Source organism: Columba livia, chromosome 5 (assembly GCF_036013475.1).
Source record: "Columba livia isolate bColLiv1 breed racing homer chromosome 5, bColLiv1.pat.W.v2, whole genome shotgun sequence".
NCBI lineage: Eukaryota > Metazoa > Chordata > Aves > Columbiformes > Columbidae > Columba > Columba livia.
Window position 1 is genome coordinate 3,469,127 of NC_088606.1, and position 22,352 is coordinate 3,491,478.

Sequence of the window (22,352 nt, forward strand, 5' to 3'; positions counted from 1 at the left end):
TCTGCCTTGCCACCAAATTCCAAAATGCTCGTAAGTCAAGTCACACTTTGTGCAACAGAGGGGGCAGGATCTGAGATTGGCCTCACAACACACAAGGGGATTTGATACTGGTCCCATGGTGCTAGGGTGAGAGGAGAAGTTAGTTTGAGAGGACAGCTGGGCAGAATCATCCTCCCCAAAACATTCTTTAGCAACAGAAAACAGGTAGAAGATCAACCAAACTTTTCCTTCTTAAATTTGATAAAGACGTATTTAAAATTACTGCATGCAATGAAGGGCTTTATTTTTCTTTTTTTTTTTACATCTTTAGGGTTTCACAAGTGTTTGGGCTCTATCATATCTGCATTCTTTGTTGTAATTGTTTTATATTTACACCAGACCTATCTTCCAGAGCATTCCAAGTTATTAAAATTCACCCTCTCTCTCTTTTTTAATCTCTCGCCTTGTTGTCAGCCTCAAGTGTGAGTTCCTCCCTGGAATGCTGTTCCTTTATTGCTTATTGTCAGAAATGTTTTCACTTGGAATTTTCCCGGCTGGTGACATAGTGGGCTATTGCTGTGGGTCAAAGTTTGCATATCAAGCCATCAGTTTTCATCATTCTGTTTGTCATGAGCTAAGGACATTTTTATTAGACAAAACAATACGAGGGTGAAATGTATTAAAATTCAGCCTGCCTGTTGCAAGCTGTAAATGAATCCAACTTTTGGTAAAACAAAATACTGTAAAGTATCCTAAAGGATAGAATATTGATATTTGCTACCACTGTTTTTTCTTTTTTTCTGCTGTTACATTGGCTTGCATAGAGCAGGAGAGGGTGTTTTTAGCATATTAAAGGCATCTATACTTTATTACTACTTGTTTGCTAGTTCCAGAGATCTGAAACATGACAGTCTGTAATTATTGCTAATTTCTTCTGAGTTTTTAATTATTAGATACTTTGGTAAATCTGTTTGCTTTCCTGAAGGATACACTGAGGTTTGTGTTTTGTTTTGTTTTAGAAAACTACATCCTTTATGCTCCAGATTTTCAGCTACCAGAGTGTCTGGGGCAAACTGTCCTTTTGAGTTGTTTTTCAGATTAAATGTTAAAGGATTCTTAAGTGATCAGTGCAAACAGCTGGGTTTTATTCAGCAAAAAATGGACTTTATTGTATAAGGAAACAGTAAATCCAACCTCCAAGCTACTTCACTGAGTTAACTGTTCACACAAAAGTTTCCTTTTTTGTTCCCACCTTCGGGGGTTTTAATTGTAAATTCAAAGCCACCAAGAGGTGAAGAATGCTCATGAAGAGGAGGTTAAATGTGAAAAATCCCATGACTGATGCAATTTTGCCACTTATTGCTGACTCGTTGGCCATAGAGACGTGCCGAGCTGGTTTCTGCAGGGTGTTCCAGTCTGGTGGAAGGCTGTGAGAGGTATCACACCATAGGTGGGAATTGCTTGGGAACATTATGTTGGGTTCCTGTGATGGTGCGAAGGGTTTGTCCATCTCCAGAGACAGCCCTTGTCTGCATGGACCCGCACGTTAACACCATGCAGTGGGTTGTCTCATCTTCTGTGGGGCAATTTAGCACCACTACAAGAAGACCCTGGCTGTGGTGAGCATCTTCTTGAGGGCCCTTCAGCAGGAGAGTTAAGAACATATTTAGCATTGAGTGACTAAATACCCATGGGCCTTCTGTTGCTCTGATTATTGAGGTGCTGTTGACTACATCCTTCAGATGTCTGGGGAATGAGACAGCAATTAGCCTTGAGAAAAGAAATGAAGTGCAGTGTTACGAACTGTTTCAGGTGGTGAAGTTATCCTTTAAAAGAGAGATAAACCATTCCAAACAGCACATTAAAAGCACAGGCAGAAAGACACGTCAGCAAGGTGTGGAGGAGACACAATCTCTAGCATCTCTAGCTCATCCCCATCACGGTCAATGTCTTTTTAATCTCTCTATATGCTGAACAGGGAGATAGCAAAGTTAAATCTCAGACCATGGAAGGCAGAAAGAGCCATTTGTTGAACCACCAGAGTGGTGCAGAGGTGCTGGACACTGTGTCAAAGGCACCAAGATGCTGAGAACGCCTTCTGTGTGGCTGTTTTGATGTGCTGGTTCCCTTCACAGTGAAAACAAAATGGGAACACATCTGAAAAGGTAGATAGTCTAATGAGTAAGACATTTGGTAAATAAGACCAATTAAAAATCAAAAGCAGTACACATCTGAAAAGGCAGATAATATGGTGGGTAAGACATTTGGTAAATAAGAGCAAATAATGATGTTCTAAACCTGAACCTAACGCACTCATGTCAACACTTGCGCTATAACCCACAGCAGGTTTATACTGTTTTTAAAACACAGCTGGGTTTTTGTTCTTTACAAAAAGTATTTTGTTGCTTTCTAATCAGGAACTTAACTTCACTTTCATGGATGCAGTAGGATCCAAACTGGGGAAAGTTAATTCTTCCCCAATTTTTTTTGCATTTAGAGCATGTGAAAGAGGGAGCTGTGATGGAAATGCTTTTATGCTCTTATCTGTTAGGAGTGTTACTAGGACAAACTTTGTGGCGAGGCAGAGGTCAGAACCCTGACTTCCAGAGCTTCAGTTTAAACAGACAAGTGGTTTTGGTTTTGGGGAGAGGGAAACGGAGTGAGGGAACCAGTGTGCTTGGAACCACACAACACATCTAAGGTGAATCAAGAAGGGAATCCAGGTATCCTGAATCCCATGGAGTTGGGTGGCAAAATATTTAAACAGATGTATTCATGGGGCTCTCAGGATTGATAAAAAATGCTGAAGCATGTCCTGCCTAACAAATCATCTCCTTTTCTGATGCAGAAAACTTCCCAATAGCTTCAAATTCAACCAAGAATGAGTCTCGTCCCTAAACAATCTTTGTGCTGGGCTTTAGAGCTTCAGGACTAACTAGTCCATCTCATGAGGAAATCACAGAGCCGTGTGCACTCATCTGCTTTCGTGGAGTCAGCATTTTAGGCCCTGGTGGTCCTTAGATCTGACATACTGCACATCCCAGACCAGATCCTTTTATTAATTGAAAATTGGTATAAAGTTCAACATCTTCTGATGTTAAAATGTTCTGTCGATTCTTGATTTGAAGATTGCAAGAGCTGGAGAATTCCTCATTTTGCTGGATGTTTGTCATTAGAATTAATCACTTTCAGTATTATAAATGTTTACCATATTTCTAGAATTTCTCTGGCTGAGATTCCAAGGCATTGCTTCTTTATACGTCTCTCTCTAGGAGTTAAAAGACATGTCTCTATCAGGTATTTTCCCTAGATTAAAGTACCACCTAAAATCCTCTGTCTGGACAAGTGCTGTAGACCACAATTAGACTGGTCAGAATTGCTGCCTGACATTTTTCACATCACAATTCAAACTAATCTGTGCAGAGTTCAGTGCACAATCCACGTGATACTTGATCCGAATTCTTCCCATGGAGGAATAGCTGGAAAAAAGTACGTTGCATTTTCTCAAATTCACTTCTGCTCCAAACTGCTTTTGGAGAAATCTTGGAAGGCTTTTTGTTTGTTTGTTTAATGCACGACTTGCTGCTAGGAACTGACTATTTCAGCTCAGCAGTGGCTGTGACAGATGTCACCCAGCAGTGCTTCTCGGCCAGCAGTGGCCAAGTGTGACTCCCAAAGCCAAGTTTCTACTTTCAGTTCTTTAAAAACAAGGAAATGTGAATTCACTCACTGCAGCATTTCAAGAGGCTGTATAGGAAAGTTGTGTTCAGCTGGTTCTTGTTTGAGGAAAATGCAAATTCAGGCTGCTGCTTGGCAGTGGAAATGACAGTGGAATAACTAAAAGAGTAATTAATTCAGAGGTAGGAAGAAAAAGCAAAATATAGCACTCCATAGCTTATATATATATATATTTTTTTTTATTTTATTTTTTTTTTAATTTGGCATGTGTTGCCATGATAGCAAACCTTAATATTGTCAGTGTTTAGTTCTAGTATCCTCCTGTTAATGAACACACTTTGGATGTGGTGGAAATGCTTTTATGCTCTTATCTGTTAGGAGTGTTACTAGGACAAACTTTGTCCTTTTTGGAGTTATTTTCATAAAGGAGCATGTTGCAGCTGGTATCAGTGGGGGGTGGTCATGTAAGACAGGGATATGCAGCTGGAAGAGTCTTGTGAGTCCAGGTCCCTGGTATTTTCAGGAATTATAACAACTGTTACATTTTGCTGTATAGGCAGACGTTTTCCTACACTTATTTAGTTGTTGGGTCACAGCTCTTCATCTTCCAGAAGATAGTTTCCCCCCTAGATGACCTCTTTCTCTGGCAATTAGGAAATTACCCATATCAGCGAATCCGGCTACAGGTCTTGATAAGAGAAATATCTACTGCAAACTCAGCACTTTGGTAATGATTAGGGACGGATTTATTCCGTTTTCAGGGTGCCGTACTTCGGTCTGCCATCCTGCGGTCCTTTTAGAAGGAGACCGTCTGTTTTGCTGCTCGTTGCACGGTGCATCATGGAAAGTACCTGCCTATTTAATTCACCCTATAGTCCCATGTGGATACATTTATATTTGTCTGTGGGCCTCGGACATTTTAAAACAGGCAAATGTTGGGTGAGTCCCATATGACCTATTGAATAGCACGAGACACAGCACTTGACCCTGGGATTCTTGCCTCAAAACCCTTTATTGGTGGACCTGAGTGTATCTTAAAAGAAAATACGCACAACTCATCAAATCTCTGTGATTCTCCATAGAGTAGAAAAAATCCTTCACAAGTGTAAGCTGAATGCATAAATGTAGAGGACCTGATGCCAGTGAGGCACTTTTGGGTATCACTCTGACTTCCTTGGTTACAAGAACTGAATTAGAAATCCTATAGGTGTCCTATAGGTATCTCAGGGGGCTTTGGAACATGTTAACAGTCAGAGAAAATGTGACAGTGTGGGAAATTCTATGGTTATAAATATGTTTGTATGTATGTGTGTTGGGAAATACAATTTTCTCTCCTATAAGGTTGACACCTTTATGACTCTCAGGTAGTTGCTTTTCTCAGGCTAATTATTGCATATCCTGGGACTTAGGTCCATGGTCTTCTGGGAGAAATCTGAGAAACACACTAACTGCCTTTGTGGGTTCAATAAATATCTAGCCCTTCTCCCCTTTGGAGAATTTGTTGGGAAGATGAATCAGCTGATGGAGATGGTGAAAGAAACTGGAAATGGTCTAGTCTGTGTAATTTTTTATGAAGTTCTGTATTTGGCAGGCAAGGTAGTGGTCATCTCATCTGACTGCAGACACCTACATCTGAACCTGTTATTCTGGACTTCTTTCAGAATCACAGAATCATAGAATTGTTTTGATTGCAAAACATTTTAAGATCATCAAGTCCAACTATTAACCTGGCACTGCCAAGTCCACTTCTAACCCATGTCCCTAAGAACCTCATCTCTGTGTCATTTCAACGTCTCCAGGGATGGTGACTCCATCACTTCCCTGGGCAGCCTGTTCCAATGCTTGACTCACTTCAATTTAGACCCACAGAAAATGAACAGATACTTTCAGGATATGATTCATCTGATGTTGTGGGACTGAGATAAATTATGGTTGTCTCACCTGAATGACTTAAAATGCATCAGGAAGATTAGTTCTGATGCAAGTAACTGTGTAGTATATAGAATCATAGAATTGTTTTGGTTGGAAAAGACCTTTAAGATCATTGAGTTTAACCATTATATGTGACCTGAAACAGATGAATTCCCCTCTAACCAAAGTGTTGCTTGCTGCCCGCTATTAGACAAGCTTGACGTAAACCTCAAACATATGAACAGGAGCTAGAGTAACCACAAGACCTTGAAATGCATTATCTGGGGTTGCAAGGACAGCATCCAAAAGTGTGCATAATTAGGAAAAAAATCCCAATCCTAACATGTAGATGAGCAGTGGGAAAAAACAAACACACAAACAAACAAAAAACCCCCAAAAAACCCATTAATTATATATTTTAACACTTACTGGTAAAATAATGGCTGTGGCTGTGAGCATGCACATGGAGAAAATGCTTACAAATGAATGAAAAGAGAACCTATTATTCATGTTCAAGCTAAGGACATACCCTGTATGCAAATATATGTACAGTCTCAAAAAATTCATTGTAAAAACAATTAAACCCATCGTCAGTAATGCAAGGAAGAAAGGAAGATCGTGTGATAATGAAAGATGTGACCCAATGTAGTTGTCTTTGCTCCTACCATAAGCAGTACCAAAAAAACCCAAGAATTTAAATCTCATCAATAAGAACACCGTTGCACACCTGGGGTCTAAACATCTGGGAAGTGCTGTATTAGTGAAACTATCTCTGGGCTTACAGAGTGGATGAAAACCGAAAGCGCCAGCCACCTGCAATTTTAAATCGCTAATTTGGAAAGATGTGTCTGTGTCATCCCATTTCAAAAGCACCGCACAAGCTGCACAGTCATTGTTATTACTGTGATCCTAACACATTCGCATCTCGGTGTACAGGGATTTAGATACACACGGCGACTCTGTGTCTTAAGACGAGACTCTGCGCCCCTCAGAATGCTTTTAATTCCTACCCACTAGGGGTTATATTCCCTTCTTGATGTGCTAGGATTTATATCCGTAACTCCTGGTAATACTCATGGGAATTGCATGCATGAATCACCATTCAAGGAGATGAATTCTCACAACATTTAGTTTCTGGAGTTTTCTCATGTTTCTTGTCCGTCATGTTTCTTGTACTTATTAGCAAGCCCACAGTCTGTTGATAACTGTTAAAACCAATATATTTCTGGGTGAAATGTTATTATTCTTAAGGTAGGAAATGCTTCCAAAGCAAGCTATATTTTGTGGATGCTGATAATGTCATGGAAAGGAGCATCTAACTAGCGTGTCACTTCCAAATAATCTGCAAAATTACATTCTGATCACCACCTGGACTTGCAGCTCTCGCCAAGACAAAAAGCAGGACTAAAGCCTGGTGAGGGGTGAATTGTCTGCCCCGAGAAAGTGTGGTCAGAATGTATGTACAAAATGGCTGTCAAAGCACTGAAGAAACCAGGCTCCATGCAGAATTGTTATAGTAACCTTAATTCAAATTACACTTCTTAAGCTGAGTGCTCTATGTATCTGCGATTTTCTGAAACAAAATGGTTTGCACGTACCAGTCAGCAGCTTGTCTTTGCTCCCAGGGAGCAGTGCAGTTGCACCTGGGAAGTTCTGGATGATGTAAAAAATACCCCCTTCCTCCCTGTCCCCCAAAGTCTCGTTAATCTAGTCCATGCCATTTCCATCCCGCAGATATGAAGCAAACCTCCTGCCTCGTAGCATATCAGTTCCAGCTTAGTGCCTTCCATTGGCTGAGCTCCTGCTCCTGAGCAAGCTCCGTGAGGTTGACCCAACACCATCTAACAACCTCATCAAATTGTTTAGATCCTGGAGACCACGTGGGTCTGCCTTTTCATGGCAAACAGGTGGCAGGACTGCAGGGTGAAATGCTTAAAATGGACTAAATAAAGCTGCGTCTCCAAGATCTTTGTTCGTGGAGTCTCACAAAGATCAGCTCCTCTCACAGCCTTTTTATTTTTCAACACCTCTGTGGAACCCAAAGATAAACTGATTAGGCAACATTGCTTTGAGTGCCAGCAGCTCACAGGTAACACGCAGCCTTTCCTATTTGCCACCACGCAGAGCTACGTCCTTCACATCAGGACAGCCTTATGAAGGAAGAAGAGCTCATTGAAGCTGAATCTTAGTGAGGCAGAGGTAATGCTGTTGCTCGGAGGAAAGGATTTCAAAGAGTATGTTGCAAAAGCACTGACTTTTTTGTTGTTGTTGAAGGTGTTCATTCAGCTCAGTTGTCCCTGATGGTAATCTCTTCCACAGCAGTGTGTGCAAGTAATATCTTCTGCTGTCTTCTTCCAGCTTAAAGACTCTGTCCTGTCTCCTCTGGGGGTGACCTCACCTTGTTCTTGCAGTATTTTGTCATTTTGGAGGGGAAGTGCAGCAGTGTGAGAGAAGTGTGCATAAGGCCAACAGCATTCGGAAAACTCTAGCTAGTAAGAAATGCCACCAGCTATGTCACTAATGATGCCAGCTGCTCAACTGTATCATACATGCAGTCCTTCAAGTTGCTTTTCAGAGAATTTCAAATCCAGTTGATACTCCATTCTTTGTTGACAAGGTCCAGCAACCCGTGGGAAAAAGCTACTGGAAAAAGACATTCAAAGACCCCTGAGGGCTATCCTTAAGAATTTTGCTCTCCTGAATTTTGCTCCTTAAGAATTTGCTCCTCCTCCCTGTATAATAGGGGGAAGAGTCCCTGGGTGGGAGATACAACTTCTCTGAAAGCCAGTGCAAAGTCGTCTCCCTGAAGAAGAAATGAGTACCACAAACCTCACTCCCTTCTCCTCCAATTGTGTTCTTCAATCTCACTTTGGTTTGTACCTCTATCACACAAGGTAAGAATTATTTTTCTGAAGAAAACCCAACCAATGCAGCAAACCCCACTGAAAAGGAGCAAAAAGCAAACAGCTGTGGCCAGTGATGTGCACAGTGTGAGAACCAGAATAAGATGGGAATAGTATGTGAATGAAAATGGTCATGCATGTGCTCAGTGTTTCAGTGCAAATATGGCATCTTAAGGTAGATACATACACACTACTCCATAGAGATACCATACAGACACACTTTGTGCATGTTGCATCTAAAGCAGCTGAGTTGTGCTAAAGATTGGCTTGGTAACTCCAGTCGTGCCAAAGGATTTTCCTATGAGCAGTTTTCCCTTTAAAATTATGCAGCAACCCCAAGCCTTCCCCTTGTTAGTGACAACGGTGGAGGTATTATTGTTATCCTTAAGCTTCTCTGCCTGACAGCAAAGTCATCCTGCATTTCTTTCTCTCTCCAAGTGAGGTTTTCTCAGAGTACCTGCAAGCAAGGATGAATCGGAAATTTCCTTGTACATTAGATGAGGCTGCAAACAAAGATGAAGTGCTGTGACAAATGCATCCAAAGTTGGTGTTTGCCTTTCTCGGTGGCTCATTCTTACTTACAAACCTCCAGATTAACTGACCTGTGTGTCAAGTCAGGAAAAAGAGAATCATATTTTATTTTGTCAAATGGAGAATCAGCACTAAGTAAGAGTTTAGAGAACTAACCAAAACATGTCTAATTATTTGGGCTTAGGATTTAACTTACTGGGGTTTTTTCTTTTTCTTTTCTTCTCCCAGCCCCTGCCTGATACTTCAAGCACAAAACACAGCAGGGAGATACGTAATGGAATTTAGAGGCAACCGATGTTCAAAGACCTCGCTTGGAATGGGTCTATGCTAATACCAAGGGTCTGTGCAAACTGGGTCAATATCCCACATACTCCGAAAGGGGCAACTTCATCAGGACGTAGTACAGGATTGTCTCATTAAGTGTTTCACAGGGATGCACCTTTGAGCCAAAACCTCAAAGAGTTTTTGGCTATAACTGACCCAGCCCTTGGCCAGAGCAGGATACATTCATCCCCCGAGAATCACCCAGCGCGTGTGTGTGGTCTCTGAGCTGGGCACAGGGAGGGCACATTCATCCCAATGTAACTGAGTTTAATTGCTGCTGCCTCCTGACTCTTTTATGAAAAGAAATCTGTGCTTAAAGGCTCAGAGCCTTTTCCTCGAGCTTTCTTGCTCCAGATTGAGCTGACGTGACTCCCTTGTCCTTGATGGAATTACATTGGTGAATTATTGGTCAGATGCAGATTTGAATTGGGCAATGGACCTCATTCATCATGTTCCCTTCTTTGTATCCTCTGTGTATCCTCATGAAATATTAAGAATAGTTTTGCACACTTGAGTCTCATACAAAATATTTGCACAAAATGGAAATTTAAAGGAGTCACTATAAATAAAAAAACCCCACAGTTTTGCACAAAATCAGAGCAATGCTCTTTTTTTTTTTCTGAGGCAGAGAAAAAGATTTTCAGAAACAGAACTTTAAAAAGACGTGGCACTGAGAGTGGGTAAAATAGGAGCTATAATCCAAGCCCACCAGTCTTTCTGTTGAAATGGTGGGTGCAGGCATCATATTGGCACATACTTCTGAAACAAAAAATAGACCTTGCTAAGTGAGCATAGACACAACTAAAAGTTTGCTGGCTTGCAGAAGAGGTTGTTGTAAATCCCTGGAGGGAACTGGTGCTTGGTTACCCTGGATAAGAAAGCTAGTACCAAACCATTACAGAAACCTGTAGGTGCAACGCTGAGCACCTACAGCTGCAGACCCTGTTTGAACAAATTGAGGCATTAAATGCATCATAATCACAGTAAGCAATAAATGCAGGTAATTGTGGAAATAAGAGGCAAGGACAATGGGAATGGGTGAAGTGCTTGTTCATATGCAGAGCAAGGCCCAAACAAAGCATGCAATTAGTTTACAGTCACCGTTTACTGGATGTATTTGCCTTTTGGTTGAAAGGGGAGTTGTAATTTTTCAGGGTGGTCCAGACAGTTTGTCCCATCCCCGAAAAAGTGGAAAAGCCAGACCTCAAAATCCCATCTTTGGATTAGAGAAACTATGACAAGTTTTGTTGTGAAAATGTAATAATTTCTGTGTCCTGCAGTTTGTCCTTTTCCTAGTTGTGTCAGCCGACCTCCTTCCCTCTGCCTGCGCACGTTGCTTCTTTCATATTCTTAGATGACTATAATTATCTCACTGTAGAAAAATAATTGGCTTTTTCACTTCTTGCAGTAACGAGGCTCCACCATTCTCTTCTTTCCACGTTAGTTCACTGAGATTAGTAGACAAGTTTGCCTCCAAAGAGCAGTTCACAGAGGTGTCCATGCACCCTGCTGTCCCACAACACTTTCTCTCCATGATGGGGTTGAATCACCATCACTGGAGGTGCTTAAAAGATGCATAGATGAGGTTCTTAGAGACGTGGTTTAGTGCCAGTGTTGGGGTAATGGTTTGACTCAATGATATTGAGCGTCTCTTCCAACCAAACTGATTCTCTGATTCTATGCAGAACAAGAAGAGGCCAGTGTTACTTCACGAGGGACAAATTTCAGATGAAATGGTCAAATAGCACCGACAGCCTTGGAAAAAGAGATACGCATGTCTAGTGGGAGACCCATTGCGTGTGTTGACAGTGTGTTGGGCATTCGCAGGTTGGTGAGCAGTTTCCGTGTGAAGTAGTTGGTCTGATTAATGCCTATGAACTCAGTGCAGATTCCACCTAAATACTGTAAATGAACTTCAGGGAAAACAGTGTTTTTCTTTTTGATCAACCACATCGCTGGCAATATAATGAGCACAATTACCCTTGCTTGACTATGCAACGTTATTCTGTTTTGCCAGTTAATTGCTGACGATGTTTTCAAGCCTATTAAAAGCAGACAATGTATTCACATATGTTTAATCAGAAGTTTCTGGGAAAATTTAGAATAATATCTTAGGTATTTTATATAATTGGTCTTTTTTCTTCATTTTTTTTTTCTTTTACAAACATCAAAACCCAAAAAGTCTACTCAGCATCCCAAAATGTTCCTGCTTTGGTACATGAATGAACATTTTATATTAGTTCTGTCAAATAACCATGTTTGCTATCTGAGGCCCAAATCTGCAAACTTCTGCATACCTGAGGATGCTTTTGCAGATTAATTCTTAATCAAGGTATCAAGAAAGAGTAAATTCTAATTACAGTAGTAGTTGTAGCAGTAGTAGGAGAAATATCGCAGAATTACTGCAGCCTGGCTGTGGATTATTGTGCTTTTAAATGCACAGAAAAGAAAACCAACATTTTTTTCATCCTCAAAGAATTTTCAATCCAAGTTGAAGTTTAGAGCCACCAAATGGATGAAAAGAAGAAAATACTGAAACAATGCAGATCAATATGAGAAGTAGTGTTCTGATCAAACCTACTGGCAAATTCTTTGCCTTGAATATATATAGGAGCTTCTATCATACAGTTCTGCTGTTCGTTAGTGTTGGGGACAAGATGACCTGAAAACATCCTGCCTACCAGGACTGCAGGAAATTCAATTTCCATTTGATCCACTGGGTGCTGAAATTGTGCATTCCCATTACCCGTACAACCACAGGGGGAGTGAATTGCAGGAAAAACTCTTGGAACCCAGAGTCAGGACTATGTTTGGATCACAAGATCAATAAGGCACAAGTAGGTCTTTGTTATATATTTGTGCAGTGCATGAGGACCCAGGGTGACTCAAGAAAACTTGGTGGATGTAGAGGGTATGAAGAAAAAGCCTGGACAGGTCTGTGTTTTTAGGACGGGTGTCTCTGGCTCTGCTCTGTGTGTTCATTCCCTCTTTCTACCTACTTGTCACCCTTCAGGGGAAGGAAGGAGCAGAGGCAGAGGGGTCTGTTGGCTGTAGCAAAGACTTCAAACTTTCACAAGGTCCATAATTTACCTTTAAATGGATGTCTAACTCCAGAAAATAACTGCCTTGATGACTAGAACATCGTTGTTCTAATCGACTAGAGACAAAACAGAATTCTGGACTGATGCTCAACAAAGTTTTAGCACATTTTTCTGTTTCGGTTCAAAAATCTTCCTGACTTCGCTTAGGCAAGCCGATAAAGGTTGTGTGACACAAATACTGGGGGAAAGGAGAATAATTTTCATTTTATCTATTTTCCTTTGCCTTATCTTTACCATGTGATTAATTTCCAAGAGATCTTGGTGGGTGCTTGGTTCTGAGAGTGAACTGATGACTCTGGTAACCCACAAGTTTTGGCCGTTCTTCCTAGCAAAGCTGAAAGACTATTGCTCCAGTTTTGCTGAATTGGGTAACATTTCCTACATGGTTTGAATCCTCCTGATGTGGAGAGATCTGTAGGATCCTGAGTACATCCAAATCCCATTGGATTTGGTGGGAGATAGAGTTGTTCATCTCTCAGCAGCATGGAACGTGTAAGCATGAACTTCATAGTGATAATCATGAAACTGAACGTAGTTTTGATCGCAAGTGTAAGGGGGAGCTAAACGTAGTTTCTTCTAATCTCTTGGGATCTGGGAATTTATCTCTCTGCTTAATTGAATGAATGGGAAATTAGATAAAACTTTGCAGAGTAAATCTTTTAGCAAATGTGATACCCAAGTAAAAAATTTTCAGCAGACTCTACATTTTCACAGCTGCTCCTTTGTTTTGTAGAAGTGTATTTTGAATGTAAGTCCTGCTTACATTGCATTCCTATTAATTCTATTGTACATATTAAATGTCCTCTTTGTAGTGTGTAAAACCAGAAGGGAGACTAAAAACAAATAGCATGTGTTTCAAATGTTTTATGGAAGATGGCACCAGTATTTTCTGAATGGCTCCATGAGACCAAGGTACTGCTCTCTGATAATTGTGCTACTGTTCAAGGCCAAAACTAGAACCTAAAATTAAGTAGGAAATAATGGAAGAGAAGAAAGGAAATATGCTACTTGGCCTTGCAAGAGACAAAAACCAAAACAAACCAAAACCAAAACAAAAAGGGAAAAATTCAACCAAACAGTCCCCACCTCCTGCCCTGCTAGAAAACCCCAAAATCAACCCACCAGCCAACCAACCAACCAAAAAAACCCCCAAACCAAACATATAGACAAGACTCAACAAAATTTTGCTTGCTTCTCTACCAGCCTGCTTTCATCTGTGACAATATAAGACCCATTTGCTCTCACTGGCTAAGAGGTAAAAGTGATTTTTCTTTTATTTCAGCAAATCCTGTAAGTCACCATGAGTGACATCAGTGTCACATGCCATCACCCACAGCACGGTGATGTCTCACGAACATGTGCTGTGTGAGGTACCAAGAGGTACCTCTGCTCCCCTTTTGTAATATGAGGCAGAGTTCTGAGAATTGGTCTGCAGGGAGTTTTTCTTCTTCTTTTAGATTTGTCTTTTAACTCAGTGGACTCTAAGAAATAGGTTTGCAGGAGTCTGTCCAAACCAGCTATCCTGAGGTCTTCCTTCTCAGGAGGCTTTCCACAGTCAATGCACACCTGGGGGGATTCATGAGCTGCTTTTGTGGTGGGACTGCTTGTGAGCATCTCCTCAGCTGACCCAAGGTTGTTTTCACATTCTCTCTCATGACAGGACATGAGTTTGCACTTCCAATCTTGTGACAGAGGAAGGACCATGGCATGTGAACTTCAGGTTACTCCATGAGTGACATGGACCAGTTGACTGGAAGATGCCAACACAGAGTTGCTTTAAGCAAGGATGATACATCCAGCTGTCCTAGAGTCAATGCCTAGGTAGCTGGGTGATACCCAAACCCTTCTGGAAAGCCCTGGCCAAGGGAAAGAAGACATGGCCATAGTGTCCCACACATTGTAGTCATCCCTGCCTGTCCTGAGGGGCCAAAAGCAACCGGCAAAATTTGTGGTATCTGTCAGGTAATTTAATTCTGTGTTAGAAAGGCTGATTAACAAACAACAGGTTGGAAAGAAAGTACCCTCTTCTGAGTTGCAGCATGTTTTCTTTTGTTGCAGCTGTGTCTCCAGGTCTTTGCTTACCAAAACAAATGGTTGAATCCACGCATCGTAGCTGCTACGGCAGGAGAATACCGAGCAACAGAACAAGACCCAGTGAGGAAGAGGATGGACTTGGCAAAGGCATAGGGAACAGGACTGAGGAAGAGAAGAGGCACTTTGCCAGACAGGGGAGACGCAGAACTTACCACCTGCTACCACAAATGTAATTAAATTGCACTCCAGAAATGGATAGTCCATACCCAAGTGAGGCAAAACCGATCTCGTACAGATCTGTTCCAACCTGGAGAGTTATTACATCTCTCTGTTTCTAATTACACTGTTACCCAGTATGATGCCAACTCCAAAGGCAGAACCTGTGTCACTAAAGAACATTTTCTTTGTGGAAAGAATGATTAGTGAAGGCAATTATTTCTCATGAGAAATTTTGGAAATAGTTAATTTTCCTATCTCACATTCTTATAATTTGGACAAAATAAAAAGAAGAGTGGAGAAACTTTGAAAACTAAAGCTGTGATTTTTTTTTATTTTTTTTTAGGATAAGTATTCAGCTTGAGGTAATAAAACTTCTACTAAAAAATGGCATTTTTAGAAGAAGGGAAATATTGTGGGGTTTTTCCATAAGTAACTGTAAAACATTAAAAGAAATGGAAGGCACCACCAAAAATTTCATATCTGTCCAAAAAGTAATTTTTTTTGACAGAGACATTTTGATTAAGAAGTTGAAACATCCATGGTGGTGAAACTAATGGCACTTGACTTAACTACTGCCCACCTCCTTCAGAAAAGCTGTATCTCCATGACCTGGGACAACAACATTAACTGTTCAGGTAAGATCATGCTGCTTTGTCAGTGACATCTGGACCATCTATGCAAGTGAAGACCACATAATCATCAGAATCAGCTGGTTATAAACCCTTTGAAAGGCATGGAGGATGTCGGTCTCTTCTCCCAAGTAGCAAGCGATAGGACAAGAGGAAATGGCCTCAGGTTGCACCAGGGAAGGTTCAGATGGGACATTCGGAACCATTTCTTCACAGAGATGGTTATCAGGCATTGGAACAGGCTGCCTGCGGAAGTGGTTGAGTCACCATGCCTGGGGCTATTTAGAAAATGCAGAGATGAGGCTCTTAGGGACATTGGTTAGTGCTAAAGTTAGGTTATGGTTGGACTCAGTGATCTTGAGGGTCTCTTCCAACCAAAATCCTGTCATTGGGCACCGCTGAAAAGAGTCTGGTCCATCCTCTTGACACCCACCCTTGACGTATTTATCAGCATAAATAAGATCCCTGTCAGCCTTCTCCAGGCTGGACAGAGCCATCTCTCTCAGCCTTTCCTTGTAACAAAGACACTCCAGACCCCTAATTTCCTGCCCTGATGTCCCTTGCACAGCACAACCATGCCATAGCCCCAGGTCCCACCCCCAGCCTGACAGCCAGCGAGAAGGTCCTGTCCACAGGGGAACTCAAAGGGAAAAGGGTGCCCCAGCTTCGCCTCCGATGACAATGGCAGCCCCTTTCCTTCTTCCTTCCTCTGTCCCCATCGGCAATATCGGTGCAGTATCAGGGTGGCAGGGCAAGGACGCGTTGGTGGCATCAGGCGGTGACGAGGTGTTTTTGCAGAGTGCTGAGCGCGGTGATTTCTCACTGCCTGCCTTGCCACCAAGGGCAGCCTTCTGCCTGGCATTGTTCTGCTCCTTAATCTCAGTCATGTGCTCTTTGGCATCCCGATTCACGGTCATAAGCATCTAGCGCTTTGATATTTATTCTGTGTCACTCGATCAGTTTGGGGGCGGGGGGGCATCTCTTTCCTCCCCACCCTATTTTCTGTTTGGTGGTGTGGTGGTAAATAGGCTGGATACAAGGAGCCAATCACAAAATTGCTACTGGGAGGAAAGGAGGACAAATAAATAAACCCAAACCCAGAGAGTAACTTATACAGCTATATTTTATTTAATGGATGTGGATAAGCCCCCACTCGGCGCAGGTACCCCTGTGCCCTGCAGATGCTCCACTCCCCGAGGGATGCTCGTGGGGTCCACCCCATCCCTCGGACAAAAACTTTCGCTGTCATATCACAGGACACGGTAATCTCCTGTATCCCGTCTCTGTAACCCAGAAGCCTCCTCCCCCTCATATTTTACATATTCCCTAAATTCGTTTGGAAAGGGGGCAGGAGAGGAGATAACGGCGGTGAGTTGAGCCGAGTGGGAACTGCTGACTGACAAAGTGTGTAGTGCAGTACGGGTGCTTTCTGGCTCTCTAATTATCCTTTTCCTTCTTGACTCCAGTATCACATGTAGCCATGTGTAGAATCATAAAATAATTATGCAGTGTACAAGCTTTCTGGGAGCATGTACCACTGTTTTCCTAATTCTTTATCGCTCCCATTGATCGTGGCGTGTGTGCATTGATCCAAGTCGGCCATCTGGTTGGGGAAGATAAGCGTGCGAGTGTCTTTGCATTGCACTGTCACTCAGGGAGGGGGGTACATTTTGGCTGTAGGGAATTACAGGGGCAGGATTAGCCCTCTTCCTAGGAGTAAACTGAATTTTAAATGTAGTGATGCAGCTGCATGGACCATGTTGCTAACTTCTGGTTTTGCCCATAGACTGGGTAGGTTTTTATTATTAGTATTATTATTATTGTTATTATTTCCTTCTCTTTCCTGCTCAAACTGTATTTGGAGATAGAGATATGGCTTGCACTAAATGGAGGGGAGAGAAGGGAAAAGGAGGAATGTCCTTCTCTGTACACACTAGACTTGTGAGTGGCTGCTGTGCTACAGGATTTCGAAATGGCAAAACCAGCTTTTAAAAGCAGGCGAGAACCTCCTCGAATGAATGCATTTCACAATGAGAATCATTGGTCCAAAACAGAAAAGAAAAAAAAAAGATGAAGTTATCAGCCTATAACACAAAATTAAAGAGTGGATATGAATCAGCTCTCTTAACTTTGGTTAATCAAGACAAACAACCCTAATCGCACGTTAGCGGGATGTGTGTGTTTAATAATCAGCAACGAAACAATGGAGATTTTTTTTTTATAAAATCATTTATTTTTTTTTGCCTGCCAGCTTTTCCCCTAACAATGAGTATACCCTGCAATTGCTTGAACTTAGCTGCAATATTTTGCCAAAATGGCCATTGTGCATGCGTGTGTGTGTGTGTGTGCTCACACCCCTGGTCGTCCTTTTGTCGAACGTGACGGTGGCCATTGTTGTCTCATATTCTGCGAACGTATGGAAGGTGCCTCAAAAGCCTTTCCTCTAAAATTGAACAATTCTGTCAAAAAAGATTAGTTCTATTTTGTCTGCTGCTTGCTGACTATTCATGAATGTAAAGAGAGAGGGCTTGGGTGTCATACTAAGTTGCTAAGGTGGCTGGCTTTCGGCTATTGACTTGAGGATACCAAACCAGAGCCTACAAAAGAGCAGCCAGAAGGAGAGGAGAGAACTGGTCTGCCATGTGTTTCAGCTATACCTTCTTTAGCTGCCCATTTATTTCTTTTGTTGCCACAACTTTTATTGTCATACAGTTGAAAAAAATGTTAGACACAGGCTTCAGGCTGCACCAAGCAGAAAAAAGGATTAGCATATCACTAGGATCATCTTACACTGAACCAAATTCTTTTCAGGATGTATAATTAGTGAATACAGTCTCCCCCCTCCCTCCTTTTTTTTTGAGTGGGTTTGGGGGAGAGGCTCTGGATAGGCAAAATTAGCTCAGATCTCTGGGTAGGAAAGAAGAAAGGAAAAGAAAAACTTCCCTAGTTTCAGTGAGGATTTTTTACAGCCTATTTCCTCATCTTCGCTTCCTGCATCACATTGAAAAAGCGTTTTGCACATTCACAAAGTGTGGGAGTTGCTTGTTAAGAAAAACTTCTGTTATTGTTCTTGTTTTCTGGGTTTTTTTTTTGTACAAGAGTATGCACAGTCACCTTCCTTCTCCCTCTGAAAAGGACTCAGCATCAGATCTGAGCCTGGAGGACGTTTTACTTTCTTTCGCCCCATATGTGCCATCTGGGAACTGCACAATTCTCTGTGCACTGCAATAACACAATACTGTTTCTCCTAATGCTTGGATCTGCACGATTCAGTTGTAAAACTGAGGCTACTACTTAACTGTAACTACTTAACTGTAACTTGCAATGGTATTTGCATTTCTAAAGCAGAAGGAGAAGGCTGGATGGAAGAATTAATGGTCTATTTTTTAAAGGGTTATAGGACACTTTCAGTGATGACAGAAATACACATGAACCAAGCAGCCAGACTGGGTGTTCAACATGTTCCTTATCTGTACAGAAAGCAGAAGAGCTCCCAAACTTGGCTGATATTGATGGAAAACATATAGCCTTTGCCATTTACCCAGATAATTCAACTCCCAGGTACTTGGCCCTAAAAATCTTTGATCCAAATTACATTTGCATCACGGTGTGCTTGCAAAATGTGCCACTGTGTTGCTCTACCTGGGGTAAGCGCCTCGTTCTGCATGAGCAGCAGGGTGAAGTGACTTGCAGCACCCATATCAAAGCTCCCATCCATGTCCTCGAACACGCCGCCTCCAAAACTCAGCTGCACCTTCGCCCTGAAAGAGTCGGGTGTGTGGGAAGGGGCCATCTGAGCACCGTGTTTCCTGCAAAATTCAAAAGCAGAATTACCCTGGGAAGGAAACAAGAGCTTCTTTTTCAGCTCAATGGCTGGTAATTTTGCTGCGTTTAATCACACCGCACATTTGACATCATTGCCTTTTCAAACTGTTCAAACCAATTGTTCCACCAAAGTAGCAATTGGACGTGAATATTCAGAAGCTGCTCTGGGGTGCTCAGTGGTAATTGGTCACATCACTCACATGGTCTCGTTCCCATTCTGATGAGAAGAGGGTAGAAATTTGCTTCACGCGGATACTTAAACACCCACACATAAAAATCTCATTTAGCACAACTATATTTTTTTTCCTGGGGGTTACTACAGCCGCTTGAACGCTTATAGTTGGAGGGCACAGAAGGGGAACAAATGAAAGAAGTCAATTAATATGTTGAATGCAGACATGTAAAAATGTTTCTTTCTCCACCCAGTTCGGCCCCCGCTGTTGCCTCTGCTGATACGCCTGATTTTTGTTGGTTGGGTGTGATGCAGTATAGCATGGCCAGGTGAAAGGGAGCAAGTTTAGGTGAAGATCCCAACTGCAGCTGTACCGATGTTTCCAGGGACCCAGAGCTCATACTGGGAGGTGGTTGTGGCAACCCATATGCAGAGTTTAAGACAGAGAGCATGAATAACGAGCATCCCTCAGTGTCTGTGTAACTCATACACCACGGGGCTAAGAAAAAAACGCGGAAGAGCCAAGAAATATTTGGGGAGAAATTATCTGAATCATTTAGGGAAATCACACCAGCTATTTTACGACTGGTGGGTCACTTGTAGAGCGGGCGTCTATTGTCCAAGTGGATCTCCTCTTGACTTCAAAGAGGGGATTTTTGGTAAGGGATGTCTGCGGAGCGGATCGTCGTGTAAAGCAGCCATGTCAGGCGCTGGGGCTTGTGATCTTCTTTATTATGCTCTGATACACTGAAGAGCGTGTGAAATTATGAACGGGGGGGTGACTTAAAAGCTCCTGTTTATTTAGAGTGCAAAATAGAAAGCCCGGTGTTCCTTATTCATGAGGAATGACTCCTAATGGACATACTTTATTAGGAAGTACGAGATAACCCCAGATGGCCAGAGGAATCCATGGGTGTTGTTTTTAGAGAATGATAAAGGTTTGTGGGTAACACGAACACGTAAGAAGCAGTTCATCTCACTCAACTCAAATGTCCTCCTCCCTTCTCCTTCCAGTAAAACTTAACTAAAGAAGAAGAAAAAGTAAATTAATATCAGACAAAGTTAAGGACAGAACAGCAAATGTCAAGATGATTATAATGTACCTTCTGTAATTTTGCAATCACACTAAAAACACAGTTAACTTGCAAATGACCTGATTTACCAATACCTGGGCTTGGCTCCTTGGTAGCGCATGGTAAAAGCACATTACCCCAGTCACCTTGGGGTGGTTTGGTTGGAGCTGGAGCTGTGTGTGTGTCAGTACTAGACCAGCCTGTGGGTGTACCTCTCTGAAGCTTGCAGGATATATTTTCTGTAAATAAATGCTGTTTAATAAGTATTCCATGTGCATTTGCTGTTAGCCTGATGCTATAGAGCTGTGCAGACCCAGCCTTGATTTATAAAGCTGTTAAAATGTTTGACCTTGTTTAAATAAAAGCCTCAAGGTTAATTACAACAAGCATTCTATATACACACCCTCTGCTTTGGTCGTCCTGATTTGTGGGAGGAAAGGGTAATAAATTCTCATCTTTTAAAAGTGACTGCAATGCAAAAGTTTGAGAGTTTCCTTTTCTGCCATTTTCGTGTTTTAACACACTTTGATATGCGATATATTGAGCGAAGATGAGCTGCCTCTTCCTAGGGAGCACTAGAAACTTGATATTTTTACTTAAAGTATAATAAGCAGCATGTGAGAATGGGGTGAAACAAAAAAAAAGGTTGTTTGGAATAAAGAATCGAAGCTTTGCTTCTGGATAGGATGTATCCATAATGAAATAAACAAAGGGACTGTTTGTTGGTTTGGGGTTTTTTTTTTTTCCTTATTGCACTGAAAACAAATTTTACAAAATAAAAACCAATTTAAGTTTCTTTAAAAGAACTGGGAAATATTGAGGAAAGTTAATTGAAGCACATTCAAATTACAATAAACACATACAGGCACAATTATCTTCTTTTGACTAGTATGTGGCTTAGAGATGTTTTTATCTTTTGTTTATTGCACTATTAAAAATATGGAGAGGCGTCAAGGAAGGGTAGATAGCCACCATATGGAATGACATATTTTCCCTATTTATATTTAAATAACTATCTATGAGAAATTATGCACAAATCATGCCATAATTCTCAACTGAAATGACTGTTTAGAAAATAAAAATTCTGAGGCACAATATTCTTTTCATATTAAATTGCCCATTTTCTGTACATCATATATGTTTGTACAATACAAAAAAACCGCTGCATTACAGCCCAATACAATTTGTTCACAATGCTAATGAAGATGGATAGAGGACATTGTAATATACTGTAGTCATTCATAAACAGTGTGGGAAAACAAGACAAACAGGCTCAGAAAGCTGGAGCATAATTTTTTGTTCCCATTTTCAGAGTGAATAGCGGTAATTTTAATAACCTGCTGGTTCGACAGATTTAATGATGCTGATTAACTTTTATTGCTTGATTCATGCCATGCTCACGTTTGGGGTGAATATTTGCGCTTGCAAAGTTTGAGTGGCTGGTTTTAGGCAGCTAAAAAGAAGCTCCTAATACCCCGCAGAGAGCTTGGCATGGCTGAAATCCTTGTGTTTGGGATGTGACCCTCTGAAGAGGCACATTTTGAGCCTGTGTCTCACTTTGCAATAGAATCATAGAATAGTTTGGGTTGGGATGGACCTTCAAAGGTCCTCTAGTCCAACACCCCAGCAATGAACAGGGACAAAAGAGCCACCCCCCTTTGTTTGCTGATGGAGGGTCTGTCTGCCCACCTAAAAGCTCCTGGACCCAGGAGGAATATTGACTCTGGCTTCACTTGCAGGCAGAAATACGACATGATGTCTCTCATTGCAAGTTCTGATTAATTTGGACTAAGCTGAGAAAGCCAAGATCATTTTCACTTGTGACAAAGCCCAAAGGAGGATATATTTTATCAGCAAAATATCCATCTTCAATTTCTACCTTCCTTGAAAACCAAAACTATGAAATCTTTTGACTTTCTAAAATAGGAGTGAAAACTTCCACATTAGCTGGTGTGTCAGGTTTCTTGCATGCT

At 41.6% G+C, this 22,352-nt stretch overlaps 1 long non-coding RNA gene across 7 annotated transcripts in view; it reads left to right on the forward strand.

Annotated features, from left to right (window-relative positions):
* Positions 1 to 14,995, forward strand: part of LOC110359938 (uncharacterized) — an 80,543-nt gene extending 65,548 nt beyond the window's left edge. For 5 of the 7 annotated variants that reach the window (XR_010472681.1, XR_010472683.1, XR_010472678.1 and 2 more), the window contains 3 exons: positions 11,012 to 11,153; positions 14,088 to 14,389; positions 14,486 to 14,995. This is a non-coding gene — a long non-coding RNA (uncharacterized LOC110359938). The remainder of the gene's footprint in view (positions 1 to 11,011; positions 11,154 to 14,087; positions 14,390 to 14,485) is intronic. The other 2 variants (XR_010472682.1, XR_010472684.1) reach the window with 1 other exon arrangement.
* The last annotated feature ends 7,357 nt before the right edge of the window (positions 14,996 to 22,352 follow it).